Source organism: Orbicella franksi, chromosome 8 (assembly GCF_964199315.1).
Source record: "Orbicella franksi chromosome 8, jaOrbFran1.1, whole genome shotgun sequence".
NCBI lineage: Eukaryota > Metazoa > Cnidaria > Anthozoa > Scleractinia > Merulinidae > Orbicella > Orbicella franksi.
Window position 1 is genome coordinate 28,983,810 of NC_138152.1, and position 17,025 is coordinate 29,000,834.

Below are 17,025 nucleotides of genomic sequence, written 5' to 3' on the forward strand. Positions count from 1 at the left end.
GGCAGGCCCAAGAGACTCTTCTTTAGACTAGTTTTACCAGCACGATCCTGACCAATTAGTAATATCCGACCACGGTAAACATTCACAGAGCCATCTCTTAGAGCCTTTTCATAAGCCATTTGTGCTCTTTGTCCTTCTGCTTTTTGTTCAAATACATGACCTAGTATAAAAATTCAAGAAAAATATTCTTTAATTGTCAATTAATAAGAATTATAATTAAGGTGTAGTCTATAATTCTTATATAAAGCTTCATACATGCAAGATAAACGTAACCTGTATAACATGAATATCTAAGAAATTACCATATATACCCTGTATTAGTCGTGTATCCCGTGTATGAGTCGACCTCCAATTTCTGAAGCCAAAAGCTAGAATTTCTTGGAAAACATATCCTGTATTTCTTAGAATTATCTTTCAGCTAGCACAGATATGTGAACAAATCACAGTAAGTTTCAACACGCAGTTTTAATAAGCTTATTATGGCATGGATACAAGCGTTTTACCCAGTTTAGCAACACATGCGCATGCGGGCTTTTTGATGATAATTTTTGTCAAATGCTCACAAAATCAAACATAAGGATTTCAAAGGAACCTTTTTGAGAGCAAAGAGATTAAAAGTGGCTTGCAGTTGCAGTTGCAGTTGCAGTTGCAGTTGCAGTAGCAGTTGCAGTAGCAGTTGCAGGAGCAGTTGCAGGAGCAGGAGCAGGAGCAGGAGCAGGAGCAGGAGCAGGAGCAGGAGCAGGAGCAGGAGCAGGAGCAGGAGCAGGAGCAGGAGCAGGAGCAGGAGCAGCAGCAGGAGCAGCAGCAGGAGCAGCAGCAGCAGCAGCAGCAGCAGCAGCAGCAGCAGCAGCAGCAGCAGCAGCAGTAGTAGTAGTAGTAGTAGTAGTAGTAGTAGTAGACGACTTTATTTACCCTGGGATTGTAGAGTAGCTTTAACAGCTAATGTCTCCAAGCATTTCAACAGCACAATGGGCAAAGACCAGACCACAACACCGGGAAATTCGTGCCCTGCTCTTTACGATGAGTGTGTGGGTTCTTTAACGTCCCCTGCTGACCATAACAGTGAAGATGCAGGAGACGGGGCCTATGGTTTATCGTCCTTATCCGAGAAGACTAGAATATCTAACCATTTGCAGATGTCATTGCAAAGGCAGCATATTCCCCTCAGATATTTTAAGACCCTGAGTGTTGGTCCGGTCTGGGGCTCGAACCCGAGACCTCCCACACGGTAGTTCGACGCTCTACCAACTGAGCTAACCGGTCGGTGGTTAGCTCAGGCAAAACACAGACAGGCAAAACACCAAAGAAGCTCTAGACTTTCAAAACAACCCCATAAACAAAGTGCAACGCATGTGTTGGGAACTTGGTAGCCAAGCCTTGAAATCAGTCAATTACTGGTACAGAAGTCCTCGCACTTGTATCCTGCCAGGTTAATAAGCAGAGAAGTTAAAAGCGCAGAAGATGTTTTCTCTGAGCGGCTTTACTACAGCTTTATTTACAGGAAAAATATCGGTTTGTTATGACAAAATTAAGCCAGTGAGTGTCTACGAGATTCAGGTTAACATTTAGTGGGTCAACATTGATGCATTTTAACTTGAAGCTCTGATATAGAGAAACAGATCGCTAAATGAACATACGCTATAAACTGTACTGCTGTTTATTAACCGCGCGGCCATGGGCCAAGCGCGGTTCATGGTTTACCCGTGGTTTTTTCTTCGTTTTGTATGCGACCAGACCCAAACTTTCACTCGGCCAAATTTTGAGTCACGCAACCTGTGATGTTTACTCACCAAAAGCTGTTGAAACATTAATAAATCTCATCTCCGATACTGACTTTCGCGGGTTAAACTCATCGCAAATAGATGAGCTTGGGAACTGGTGCCTTAAAGGTTAGCGGGGTGCCAAAGCCATAAGCCGCTAGGAGGTATCCATGGCAACCCTGGAAAGCAGGAACCACCCAATGAGCGTCCGCTAACCGGCACCGTCACACTGAAAGAAATTCAGTGGAATCTACTTACCTGGAGAATACTTACCCTGACCAAGAACAAAACGGGAGGGAGGAGAGGGTGCAAGAATCCGCAATGATTCGCGAGCAAAGCAGTGCAACTGATCCGCAACAATCAGCAGAATACACTACAACACTATTATGCAATGAACCATAAACCCCTGCAAAACCCCTGAAGGCCGCCCCACAGGTCACGTACTCCCAAACGCGGAAACCGCTGGCTGCATAAGCTCATATTTAACTTGCCTAAATGATATTAGCTGGATGGGCACACTAGCTAGCTGCATTAGCTCGAGTTTAACCTTGCCTAAATGATATTTAGCCACATTTAAACTCATCGCAAATAGATGAGCTTGGGAACTGGTGCCTTAAAGGTTAGCGGGGTGCCAAAGCCATAAGCCGCTAGGAGGTATCCATGGCAACCCTGGAAAGCAGGAACCACCCAGATGAAACCCTTCTCCTGGTGCTTGGAGAAAGGAGGGACCCAGGGACAGGGTGACATGGTACCTCCGATCCCCCCAAACCTACCCCCAAGCACCACTCAGCTGGTATAAAGGGCAAATGCAAAATAAACACATACCTAGGAAGCTAGCCACGGTGGACTGCAAGTCCAAAAGAAAGACCCAGGAACATCATGCTACAGCAACCAGAGATAAGCTCCAAAGGGCGTTCCAGGTAGCGCAAATGCTTTCCTCAAGCCAATTTTTTAGAGAGGGCAGCTAAGGCATCCGACGGGGTCCTAATGTAGAGCTGATAGGCATTGCTTGACCAGCGGCCCATGGACTGAATCAAATGATCTGGTACTCCATTGCGAGCAGCGACAGTAGCAGCCCCTATACGAAAGCTATGGCTCGAGAAGTTACCAGGAATCCTGGCAGAGACCATGATCTGCCGAAGCCAATCCGTCAACACAGAACGTGAGAGGGGCTGACCACTCTGGAACAAAAACAGGGGGCCTGGGGCATCACCCCTGAGCACAAGGTAAGTCATAAGAGCATGCACTGCACACAATGGATGCCTACCAACGCCGATGTGAATGAGACAGCCCTTCCGAAACGGATCAGTCTTGGAACCTTTAATCTTAATGCGCATGCATGATGGGGCTGAAGGTGAATCCACCGCAACATCCTGAACACCCAAGTGCAGAGATGACGAGAAGCTAGACAGGTTGGGAACAGTGAACTCGGACGCGCGAAGGAAGCCAAAATATCCCAATGAACAAGCTGCCCAGAACATGCAATGGTCCGGGAGGCAAAGGTCAAGAGACCGCCAAATAACCAACATCAGGTCATCAGTAATGGGAAGTCGCGAAGAAGAAGGAGAGCCTTGACAGCGCTTGATTCCACGTACAACCCGTTGAAGACGAAGGCAATTCATAAGTGGGTCAGGGAACCCTTGTTCAATATGAAGGGCTCTAACCCCAGACAGATACACCTTGATAGATGAGTGCTGAATAGTTCTCGCAAGAAACGTGACAAAGAGGCAAAGTGTCCATTCGTCTGCTGGGCACGGGGACCCAGAAGGATGTAACTTGCCAAGCTGACGGCAAAAGGAAATGAACTTTGATTGTGCTGAAGTGTATGAACGGCGTGTCGAGGGGGCGAGCCCTTGAGACAGAAAGGAAAAGCACTGTTGCTCTAGGGCAGAGAAGTCAAGTCCACCAGAAGCTCCGGCGGGATCCATGTAGGGTGAAGCTGTGCATCCGGGACCAACTGCCTGAAGTCCTGCCAACGAAAGCGAGACAAAGCATCAGCTATCTGATTGTTAACCCCAGGTACATGTTGGGCAGAAAAGGAAAAACTATGATGAGCGGCTGCCAGAAGCAGGCTGCGCAGTAATCGCATCAAACACGGTACTTTAGAAGTCCTGGAATTCAAAACATGGACGACAGCATCGTTGTCTGAACGGAAAAGGACATGTTTCTTGCACCACATGTGTCCCCAAACATGAGCAGCGATGACAACTGGAAAGAGCTCCTTATAAGCGATGGACTGCTGTTGTTGAGAAGGAGCCCAGGAACCAGCAAACCAAAGGCCCTTGAAGTATGCTCCATAACCAATTGATCCAGCTGCATCAGAAGCCACCTCGACGTCTGCCTCTGGCAATAAACCTGGGAACAGCCAAAAGCTAACACCGTGCCAATCTGACAAGAATTGGTGCCACCACAGGAGGTCCAAGTGAAATTCCCTGTTAAGGCGAACCGGGTGATCCCTTTTGCGAAAGCAGCATAACAGGTCGATCATGCGACGCAAGAAGGTTCTCCCAGGCCAGACCACTTTTGCCGCATGATGCAGATGGCCAATGAGAGATTCTAACTCCTGCCTATTGCACCATTTTCGAGAAAGCCAAGAAGTAATGAGATCTCGCAAAGCGGACAATTTCTCGGCGGGGAGACGAGCGATTTGATTAACGGAATCCAGCTCAATACCTAGGACCACGAGCACAGTTGAGGGGCCCACACACTTGCCGGGGTGAAGTGGCAAGCCCAAACGTCTGCATACTGACACTGCAATACTCAAGTTGTGCGCACACTGAGATGACTCAGGAGGGCCAGCAGTGATGAAGTCGTCAAGGTAGTGCAGCAGGTCTGGAATCTGGTAAGAATGCACGAGGATCCACTCAACCATGTCTGCTATCGCATTGAAGATGAAAGGAGCTGATCGAAGGCCAAAGGGGAGAGCCAGATCCACATAGTATTGATTACGCCACTTCATCCCCAGCAAATAACGGTCAGATGGATGAACAGGAACATTGCGGTAAGCAGCCTCGACATCGAACTTAGCCATGAGGGCCCCCTTTCCCAGTCGAGACACTAGGCGAATAATTTGATCCACAGTTATGTAGTGGAGGGTAAACTCATCTGGGTTGATCCCATCATTGACACTAGCCCCCCCTGGGGAAGACAAGTCCACAATGAGGCGCCACTTTCCTGGTTGGCCCTTCTTTGGAATAACACCAAAGCTACTGACTTGGAGGTTGGGGAAGGGGGGGGAATCGAACGGGCCAGCCACCCTTCCCAACGACACCTCATTGGCTAAATAGTCGTCAATGACAGACTGATGCTGGTGCGCAGATGGTTTGTTTTTCTTAGCCGCCTTAAGCTTTTGGGCCGGGCAGAAGCCCAATTTGAACCCGTGACGGATTCCATCCAATACAAAATGAACCTGCTGTTGATGGGGATGGAGCCGCAACTCCCAGGCAAACTGCTCCGCCTGCAGAGGAGTGACTGCTGAAACTGGGGGGAGAGGAACTAGGGAAGGAACACAAATAGAACAGGAGTCAATACCTGGCCCCATAATATCTAACCCCAACACAAACCCCCTAATTGATGCACAACCTGGTAAACAACAAATGCCACGAAAATAAAACTGAAGCGACTAGATTTAATTCAAGCACAAAAGGTCAAAAAAAAAAAAAAAAAAAAAAAAAAAAAAAAAATACAAGTGGTAAATATGCCCTCCTAAAACGAACGAACAACAACATAGAGTGGTGGGAAATAACAAACATAACGCGGCAAATGACAAACAACCAATCTGATAGTGTCTATTCGCACCTAAACCTGCAGCTAGAAGTCCTCCACCCTAACAGCAAAGTCAAAACAGTATGGGAGGGCCTAATGACAACTATTAAAGTCTGCTACTTCAATCGCTTAGCGCCTGGACTTGCTGCTCGAGCGAGAAGGAGAAGAGTCAGCTTGCCGTTTGGGAGAAGCTCGGGACTGGCTTGGTGGCTCGCCAGGGCAAGCTCCAACGCGGTGCGGACCAAAGCAGCTGGAGCATTTGTGTGCAAAACGGCATGATGACGAAGGAGCAACACAACGGCCTCGGTTCCACGATTTGCAAATAATGTGGGAAGACGTAGCTCCATGTGGCTCCGTGGATTCATCTGACAATTCACGGCCAGGACGGACAGAGGCCCCAGCCGCGTGGAAATTAAACAACTGGACATTTATGGCCGACCAGTCCGTCAAGTTCGTTGCGGCAGCGTGTTCGCGGAAGGCCCGATCATACGCCAACCAAACCCGACCGGCGAACTGGCGATATGTGCGGAGAATCAAAAGCTGGTATTGCAGCAAATCCCTCCACCGCTGAGGGAAGTGGGACGACAAAATGAGGCTGTACACTGAGAAAGCCTCCAGCCAACTCGATATATCCTCAATGCGCCGTTTAGGTTTTTTAGGTGTCGAAGTTAGCACCAACCGACCGTCGAGCAGCAACTGAGGCTCGGACTCAGTTGAAACTATGTTAACCGAAAGCAGCTCGTTCAGCTCTACAAACTTCCCAGCCACAATCTGGCTTACGAGCTTCGCTGGAATGGGCGAAAACCCAGGGCCAACCACGAAAGCCTGATGCAGTATAGGCGACTGGGCCGGCGAAGAAACACCGCCGAGAGCGAGCGACGCGGTCCCAATAGCGGAATTGGACGAAGAAGTTGCGAGTGCGGGTATTGGCGAGGCAAACGTAGAAACAAAAGAAGGCACAACAAAATTGGGCCTACCTTGCGCCGTAGCGCTCGCAGCGACCGCCGAAACTGGCGGAAAGCCAACGCCAGAGGCTGCCAGGGCTGAGACTTGAGCATCTAGCTGGCCAGAAGATAGAGACGATGGAGGAACGCCCCCAGGCATGGCCGCCTCCGGCACACTCGTGGATGAAGAAACTGGAGGCGTCAATGGCAAATTTGAAGCTTGCTCGGCCGCGAGGGCTTGCTTGACCGCATTGATAACCGATGCCAAGAAAGCGGGAGAAGGCTGATCAGCAGGCTGAGCTTGAGACGTCGAAGGAACGACCGGCGTCTGTGAAGTTGATGGAGGGAGATTTGCATCATTGGGACGTGGTCGAGTCGTCTCAGCAACAGAAACAATGGCATCGAAGGCCGCCGCTTGACTGTTACGGGTTGACCTGGCCGTCATTATTGTATAAACAATGATAGACAACAGCTCTTGAAAGAGAACAAAGGCAACGAAGAGGCAAGAATCCGCAATGATTCGCGAGCAAAGCAGTGCAACTGATCCGCAACAATCAGCAGAATACACTACAACACTATTATGCAATGAACCATAAACCCCTGCAAAACCCCTGAAGGCCGCCCCACAGGTCACGTACTCCCAAACGCGGAAACCGCTGGCTGCATAAGCTCATATTTAACTTGCCTAAATGATATTAGCTGGATGGGCACACTAGCTAGCTGCATTAGCTCGAGTTTAACCTTGCCTAAATGATATTTAGCCACATAAAAAAATTAAAAACCCAGCGTTCGTCAAAAATTATATTTTTTCAGCAGAAATTTCGCTCGGAACATATACATATTTATATTTGTTTGAATCATCGATGAAATGACCTTTTCCGGATATTTTTTCCTTCGGGGTCAACAAAAACCTCCGATTACAAAATCTCGCCGAACCCACACGTTGCCAAAAAATCTCTTCAAAACCCTGATTTCGAAGCAATATATCACTTAAGCATTAATAGCTACCACACATTGGCAGGCGGTAAATCTATTCCTTAACAATCCAGCTTTATCGTGTTAAAATTTCAGCGAAATCTAACAAAACCAGAATTAGAATTTTTTTGTGACCTCACTCCCCAGACTTGACCTAATAAAGGAAGCCACGGTCGCCCATAGCAACCGAAAAACACCAACATAACAAAGCCAATGTTTCGGCCAAAAAACTCCAGAATTATCGCCTGAGAGCTTAAACTTGAATGGGAACATCTTTTTCCAACTGATTTAGACGAAAGACTGGCCTCGGCGGGCTACAAAAAAGACCAAGAGAAAAAACAGAACAAGACAGCAGAACAAACCGATAATATTTCATCGCATGGCTTTCAGCACAAAACAAAAATACAGCTTACTTCTGGATAAATTCAGCCTTAGAAGCCAGCAACTGGTCCCAAATTACTTTCTGTATCTTTACAAATGTCCCGATTTCCATCTCTGAAAGATTTTGCCCCAATTTTGAGCAAATAAACATTTCGCCGCGGCGACCGCCATTACGGTGGCTTGCATACTAAATTAGCTAACTTAACAAAATTCTCCCAAGGGGGGATATGACAAATTTGGTGAGAATCAAAACTAGCGCCAATTTTCTGTCACGTTTTCAATCTGTGGTCACTGAAGTGACCAAAATCGATACATCGGTCGGGATAGGGTTTTTTTTATATGACTTGTGTGACTACTTTGCAAGCCCTTTACTCGTGGAAAACACCAATCAAATTTAATCATGACTTTTAAGAAAGAAAGCTGTTGTTAATAGTGTTATTATTGTGTCGTTCATATCGTTAATGCCCATACATATCCCGAAGAAAGTTCTAGATTAAGACCATTACGTCATCGGAGATTTGTCAACGGCTACCACTGATGGTGCAATAATACAATTTGTGTTGATCAAGTGATGTGATGTCTACAGTAAGAAAAGAATCATCAATGACTGCTTTGGAATGTGCACTGCGTTCCGACGGTAGTGCTAAGCGAACCGTTTCATTTTTAAAGCGCGGTTATAAGATCTAACAGATCTTCTTGTTACATGTTTGTTTACATTGAAAGACAATTATTATGCTAATTATTTGACTGGTGCTTGGATCTCAAGTTTTGACCCATGCATAAGTCGAGGGCGAATTTTTGGACTGATTTTTAGGTCTTGAAAGGTCAACTTATACACGAGAAAATACAGTAATACTTTTGTGTTCATGAAGAGGAAGGGAATTTCACACCTTGTATATAAACAAGATATTTTTAACCACTTTGTATATGCCATGTAAACATTAATTGTGTAAGTTAAGGTTGCACTCATAAATGAGCTGCATTTCCAAGTTGAAAGCTCAAAATTTTAAAAACATGGAAAAACTATGAATACAGTCAAAGTATTTCCATTCTCTGCCAATTTGAATTTTTCCACATTCTGGACAATTCATAGTGCAATTATTACTATAAGATGCTCTTTTGGTTAGGGTTGACCTTCAATTTCACTCAAAACTATTGACACAAGTATTGATAGCAAAGCATGGAGAAAGAAGTATAAATTATGTGTTGTACAATTAACAAATTTAATTTCCACAACATCAAGAAATTTTTACACTCTTTGACAAAATTTTAACAAATGTTTTAAAACTCACGAACAGAAATGAAGATGCCTATATAAATCATGCAGTTAAAATTAAACTTTCAACAAAAACAATCTTAAATAAGCTATTATTTAATATAATTCTTCTCAGGCTAAAAGATACACTAAATGGTCAGCAGCAAATTTGTAATTTCTAAGTTAAACTACATGTTCCAATATTTATTTCATTCACTATACTCCTAAATGGACAAACGCTCGAAACATCTTTGTATAAGTAGCTATAAACGTTGTTTTAACGTTTAAATAGAGTCAGTGTCAAACAAAACTTCGAAATAAGTATACTACACTCCTTGACAATTATTTTAAAAATGTTTCACTACTCATGAACAGTAACAAGGATGCCTATATCATGCAGTTGAAGTTAAACTTTCCACAATAACAATCTAAATAAGCTTCATATATATATATTAAATATACTTCTTCTAAAAGATACACTCAAAGGTCAGCAGCACATTTGTAATTATGTAATTTCTAAGTTAAACTACATGTTCCAATATTCATTTCATTCACAAGACATAAAATAAAATAAAAATACTAAGCATTTCACATCTTTACCTGTAACATCTGTGGAAAACTTCATCTTATTCTGTAGCTTCACAACCTTTCTCATTCCTTCCAATGTTAGAGGATTACCAGCTACATACAGCCCTAGCAGCTCCTTCAGTTCACCAATCTCATCAGGCAATGTAGTCAACTGGTTATCACTCAAGTACAGTACCCAGAGTTTACTGAGATGTTTAATGTTTGAAGGTAGAACAGACAACTGGTTGTTACTCACACTAAGCCTGGTCAGGTTACTCAACTCACAAATACTGTGTGGAAGTTCTCTCAACTGGTTCCAGTCTAATCTCAGCCATTTAAGATTTTTCAGCTTGTTAATACTTGTTGGTAATTCTTTCAGATAATTATCTGACAAGTCAAGTTCCTCCAATTCAGTCAGGTCACATACAGCTTCAGGAACTTTTGACAACTCTTCATAACGCAGACGTAAACCGCTTCCTCCATTCTTGTTTGTATAAATCTCCTTCCTCAGCTCCTCTGCTGACATTTTCTCCATTTGTATACAGTGATACTTACAATGGTTTGGATGCTTTCTTACTTCTGATAAGTATCTGAAAACACATGAAAACAAAAATTACAATCAATTCACGAAGCTTCCAGTAATTTTACATACGGGAGGAATCTGATAGAAATCACATAACAATTAGGCTAAGCAATTTGAGTTTATTAGCTGTCATATTTTGGCTAAACAATATAAAATTAGCAAGAATGTCAGTGGTAATATTAACACAGCCTGCAAGAAGCTGGTATTGAATACAATGATTAAATTTTGAGGACAGTTTCAATACAAACGCCTTAGCTTATCGTCAGTTCCATGGAGCGATCGCTCTGCGTTCGTCCAACTCCGTTCAAAATCTTTACAGCTTCAACTTTAACAAGCTACCTTTTAGTTAACTTAACTTCCACTTGTGCTTTATAAGTACCGCTCGCTGTTTCACTGCTTTTATGCCATAAATAAGGTGACAAACTTCACTTCAAAGTTTCTGTTTCGAGGAATTCAAGCCGAACTTGATCTCACTACAAGAATTCAGCTTAAATTGCTCATTTACACGCACCAGGCGTAAACAAGCTTAAACTAAAAGCTGGCTGAAAACAATTCGCGTTAATTGAGCATCTGTACATTAAACTTCTTACCTTGGACTGCAATAACAGAAAAGGAGCGATTCCTTTCGATGTAACTGTGTAGAAGTACTTTCTCTTTCAAGACAGCTCCCAAACAACTCCCCAAATACCTCAAGATCTTTGGCTTCTCAAATGAGCCAATCATAACCAGGTGAGAAAGGGTGTGGAGCGGGAAAGGGAAAAGGAAGGGAGAGGATGAGGAGGAAGTGGAGGAAGTGAACGAAGTGGACCAAAGTGGTTCAAATCTAGGCCTTGGCCGATTGTGCTCCTAAAAGTGGCATATTATGCTACTAGCAATGATCGAAATTTTGCCAAATTATACCAAAATTATGCCAGAACTCCCAAATTATGCTCCTGATTTCCGAAATTATGCTCACAAAAGGACGTAGATTCTGCACATAGAGGCGCGCAAATGCGCAATAACGACACCAAATTATGTTTTTCAAATAAACTGTTGTTGTAAATTTATTTGTGTTTTATGGCAGTTTGTCTCGGCCATCAGCTGTTCAAATTAGCTGGTCGCATCTCTGCAATGTCTTCGACGACACGCATTGCAAGAACATACTACCTAAATTTAATTTATTTCTGTGGAAAATATACCATATTTACTAAATTTTATGAATTTATGCTCCAAAAAGTGTTAAAATTTGCTAATTATGCCGTGGCAGTGCTCGTTTAAAAATGTCTGCTTTTTTGCTCCAATTATGCCAAAAATTACGCTAGCACAATCCGCCAAGGCCTATTCAAATCACGACTCACAGCTGACCACGAGAAAAAAAAATTCACTGAAGGGGAAAAGTTATAGGTTTTTTTGTATCGAATATACCCTTTTACGGACAGACTATCAGAAAACCTCGCATTATTTTTTTTTCTTTTTTTTTTTTGGCCTTTTGACTGTGCAAGATTTTTTTTTTCCAACTGCAACCCTTTGCACGAATTTTTTTTAATCTGCTTTCTACCATATTCGCCTGCGCGTGGCGCATTTGCTCTGGGCCTCTATGCGATGATTTTCCCTCGCTTGGTGGGACGGTCCAGAGAAAGCATTCCAAAGCGTTGACGTTGATGCCTGCGCCAAGGCCTTTGAGGGATTCTTTGCAACTGAACGCTTGCTCTGACACAGTTGTCCATACAGCAGCCGTTCGAGCAGTCGGCTGTCTGGCATTCAGACAACATGGCCAGCCCATTTTGCCTGTGCTTTCTGTAAGAGGTTGTGTGCACAGGATGCTGGTCCGTTACAGGACTCCGTATCTAGAATTTTATCTAGCCACCTGATGTAGAGAAGTCTAAGAAGACAGCTCAAGCCAGGAAAGTTGTTAAGCTCTTTGTAGTTTGCCCTCCCAAATTTGGTACAAAGGGTTAATGAGGGGGGTGAATAGGTTTTCGGATCGACGGAGTTGGCCTTAAAAAGCGCATGGATTGTGGATTTTTGCGGTAAATCGAGCGGATTCGTAGCCTGGGAACGCAGACGTATTTCCGGCTGTCGGACAGCTCCTCGGGTCGGTAGTGCCCTCCGCTCCAAAATGTCAGTCCAAAAAGAAGACTGACCTATTTAAATTTGAGAAATAATCAAAATGTATGAGTTGTGATTAGTTGAGATAGAAGAGTTGACAAAAGTATGAGACTCAAAACAAACACTGTGGCTTTATATAAATGGGATCCAGTGACAGAACACTGGAAAATTTATCGCATCTTGGCTGAGTTATAATTAACTGGTTTGATACCAAAATGCAATCCTTCTTCTCCATGAATTTATTTTCTTTGGGTTTCTCTTTCCAATAATTTTTTCCTGCCATTTTCCCTTGCTCTAATTTTCTCTGGGTTTTTCCCTACTCCCTAACCCCGACACCATCACTTTTCTAATGATCCGTCCCTTATACGAATATTCAACACTGTAATATTATTGTGATTATAATCTTATTCCTTTACACAATTCAACTCGCTAATGATGACATTTGTCCAAACCTACTGAAAACCGACAACTTCAACAGATTTATTCCAGTATTGCCATTTCTATGCACGGTTTTAACCGATTCGTAATAAACAGAATAAATAACAAGCAACCTAATATTAGCGTTCAGGAATTTACCAAATATAATTCAGTTCAAATTCAACTCGCATTCAGTAAGGCCCTCAATAAAAGACTGACAGAAAACTAGACCTGTCTATATTCTCTCTTTCTTGATCGCGCGAAAAGAAAGAATCGAACTGGAAAGATGCGTAACTGAGAGTGTTAATTACATGTATTAAGTGAATACTTTTTTCCCATCGAGAAACCAGAGAAACTGATAAACCAGCAGTAGTTTTCTGTCCAAATCGCAGATTTTCGCCAAGATTTTGGTTGGTCCCTTCCGTGATCCAGCTCAGCCCCCTCTCCCCCCGCTACCGATTACGTATCTCCCACTGAGCTTTTTGTTCGTCTCTTACTTCTCTTGTACAACTGTCAAGCCTGCGAACAGTGTCCCAGGCTATAGCAACTGCCACGTAACCTAACCAGCATAAACTAAACTACCTGACTGTTTTGTTTGTTTTTGCCACAGGAATCTTTTTCCAAGGTCCAAAAGAACGCGAAAAAAATTCCTCGAGCACCCAGGGTATCACTTGATCGGGCGCCCTGCATGTAAAAGTGACCCGGCAAATTTTCCAAAGAACCCATCAGAAGAACCCATCAAAAGGAAGGAAGGAATTCCTTTGTATAATACACCTTTTGCTGTTCATTTACAGAAAACAAACATTCCTTTGTGTCCAAATTTCTTTCATTATGGTCATTAAACTCTCATTAACACCAATATGGCCTTCATTTGCGCGTAAGGAACGTTCAAGAAAAACATTTACATATGCATTAACATTCAAAATCATCAAAAGGAAAACAATACCTTCATTTGACATTCATTGACTGTAAATGTATTTTCATTTTGGTGGAAAAAAAATTCGTTGTCACGAAACGACAATCATTTACACTTTACGACATTCAGTTTTCAACAAAAGACTTTCAATAATACAATTTGCATGAGAACTAACATTCAATTGCATTATTATGCAACCATATCCATGAAGGTAACAATCTTTAAAGCGGCGAGACAAACATTACAGCCATAATAACATTTATTTTTGAAAGATAGAAGATCAAATTCGCTGAACGATTTATCCTTCAATTGCCTCACTAGTAAATAGTAAATAGTCTTCGTTGACATCTTCAAAAGCCCTGACTATCCTTTCGCGGTGTTCAAATGCGATTCTATTTCTTCGTGGCATTTCTGGACAAATCGAACTGTCACTACATGTACATGTACATGTATGTCACACGGATACTGTAGTGCGCCCTCTGAGTTGTACGCAAAAAGTTTCGTAAGTGGCCGAATTTATATCTGCAAGGGGAGGATTGTGAAATTATGATTTGAAAAAAGTACATATGGTCCCTTGTTCTATAATCAAATTTTCGAGGAAAATTGGGCGAGATATCTCTGTGCAAAAGAATTACGCTAATGAGCGATTGTTTTCTCTTAACGTTAGGTGAAAACACGGTAATGTATGTCTCACCGCATTTAAGATTGTTACCTTCATGGATATGGTTGCATGATAATGCAATTGAATGTTAGTTCTCATGCAAATTGTGTTATTGAAAGTCTTTTGTTGAAAACTGAATGTCGTAAAGTGTAAATGATTGTCGTTTCGTGACAACGAATTTTTTTTCCACCAAAATGAAAATACATTTACAGTCAATGAATGTCAAATGAAGGTATTGTTTTTCTTTTGATGATTTTGAATGTTAATGCATATGTAAATGTTTTTCTTGAACGTTTCTTACGCGCAAATGAAGGTCATATTGGTGTTAATGAGAGTTTAATGACCATAATGAAAGAAATTTGGACACAAATGAAGGTTTGTTTTCTGTAAATGAACAGCAAAAGGTGTAATACGATACCCGCCTCTCGTTTATCCCGTTAGAGGTACCAAGATCTTGCCTTGTGGGTGTGGCTTGAAATTGTTTTCTCCCCTGAGAGGTACAAATTCTAAAACAACACATTATCTCCTATCATATTATGTTGGTTACACAGCCCGACACCTTCATCGACGCATTGCCGAACACAAGTATTCGGCTATCGGTAAACACCTTTTAGAAGTGCACGGTGACAAAAATCTTCTTAATGAGGGTCAATTTCGTGTTCTCAAGAAGTGCCACGGAAAATTTGACTGCCTTGTGTACGAAATGCTATTCATCAAAGAACTGAGGCCTAGCCTTAACACTCAGAGTGACTCCATCAGTGCTAAACTCTTTGTTTAGTTTGTAGCTTATGTTTATGTTACCTTTCTTTTTAATGAACTATTGTTTTTCTTCTATTTATAGAAAATTTATACTGTTGTTTTTTTTTTTACTTGATAATGACGTCCGAGAAAGTCGAAACGTCGTGTATTTTTTAACCGTTTTAAAAATTTCTTAAATGTTTTTTAGGAAAATTTTTTTCGCAGTTTTTTTATAGCTAAATGTTTTAAAAAGTCGCCTATTTTTCATTTATTTTTGTTTGGCCAAATACCCTAACAGGTATAACAAAAGCTCCCGCTGTGGACCTTTTGGGGTTTAAAATCCTTCGAGGTACCAAAACTGTTTTTTTAATCCCTTAAAGATACGAAGAGCACCCCCGTCCTTTTTACGTGGAATTGAAGTCCCCCCGGGAATCAAACAAAATCAAACGCCGTTTGCTGACCAAACATGTTGATGTTATACTGAGTGGCCAAACGGTATCAAACATTGATCACCGTCCAAACGAATGTTTTACAGTGTTTGATCAACTGTTTGTCGACATTTAATTTTGTTAAACACCGTCAAACAAGGTGTCCAAATTAAGGAGGTGGAATTCTCCGGTTTTCTCCTTCATTTCCCCTGTGTATTTCCCTGTATTTTTCTGGGACCCTCTGGTCTTCTGTCTAGAGTGACGGTACTTTTAAAACGGAAAAAGTAACAATGGACAAGTTAGCAGTTAACCAGGGCACACAATCTTGAGCAGCAAAAAGTTAAACCCGTTGTTGACTTAACTTCTGATTTTAAAAGACAAACTCAAGTCGTAGCTTTTGAGATTCGGAGGGGGTTTTAGGATTAGGAGGAGATCTTAGATCTCAGGTCTTAGTTTTTGACACACCCTTCGCGATTTAGATAGAAGTCCTACACTCCCTTTAGTTTGACAAGAAGATTCAATAACACCTACTAGAGAAAAAATGACCGGACGAGAGATCAACAGCCTACTTATAGCCGTACCCAATGGCCCTTTCACAGGGCTGCCTCGTGTCATTCCAGTGCCGGCGAATGAATGTGGCGGAAATGTTGTTTAACTCTTATAATTATTCCTACGAAATAGGAAAGCCCTCAATATCACAAAGGAGGGGCTGTATTAAGCTCATACCAAAACAGGATGCTGAACTGAATTCAATAAAGAACTGGTGACCTTCAACGGTTTTGAATTGCGACTGCAAGAGAGCGACAAAAGCTATAGCAAGCTGCATCGAAACTTTTCTACCATACTCATCTCCAACGACCAAACCGGCTTCATTAGTGACAGATTTATCGGAGAAAATCTTTGTTTAATAGATAGTGTTGTCAAATATACAACAGCGAAAAGTATGCCGGGACTGCTCCTTTTGCTTGATTTTAAAAAAGCCTTCGATACTCTAGAGTCGCGGCTTTTATTCGTAATCCACGCGCTGATGCAGCAGATGCGGATCCACAAACAACTCACGATTTGTTTTCCCCCTTTTGACGCTGAACTAAACTTCGTCGCGGACTCCTGACTTCGTATTTCACAAACTAACGGAGTTTGATCTCGTACTAACTGACTGCGAAAAAACAACGTAACATGACGTGGTTGGAAATGTGGCAAGACAAAATGTTACTTTAAGCGTAATGCTTAAAGAGGAGCGTAAATTGTCACTAAGTTTTCTTATCAAATGGATCAGTTGTCGCAGGTTCAAGCAGATGCCATAATAAATTAGAAATTTAAAGGTAATTTTTTTGGAATCACTTGGCTTTATTCAATGACAAAGTCTTTATTTTATTGCGTTTTAGCTTATTTTAATTTTTTTTTACCATGCAGGTCTTTGTACTTACTGCAAGTGTTTACACGTTAGTGCTTTAATTTTAGGGGTTCGACCGAACCTCCGAAACTGCCCAAGATCCTCTAGAGTGCATACGTGGAGTTAAAATGCACGCATGCTACAAATAGCTTCG

The 17,025-nt window shown here is 42.3% G+C and overlaps 1 protein-coding gene and 1 pseudogene across 6 annotated transcripts in view; both read right to left on the bottom strand.

The window, feature by feature from the left end:
• The window catches only part of LOC145496102 (uncharacterized), a 492,363-nt gene that overhangs the window by 140,818 nt on the left and 334,520 nt on the right, over positions 1-17,025 (bottom strand). The gene's annotated exons all lie outside the window — the stretch shown is intronic.
• On the bottom strand, positions 1,847-7,248 carry LOC145496152 (uncharacterized; annotated as a pseudogene). Its single transcript, XR_014050522.1, has 3 exons — positions 6,503-7,248; positions 3,933-5,255; positions 1,847-3,729 (listed from the first exon to the last, which is right to left on the bottom strand). The product of XR_014050522.1 is annotated as an uncharacterized LOC145496152 (transcript).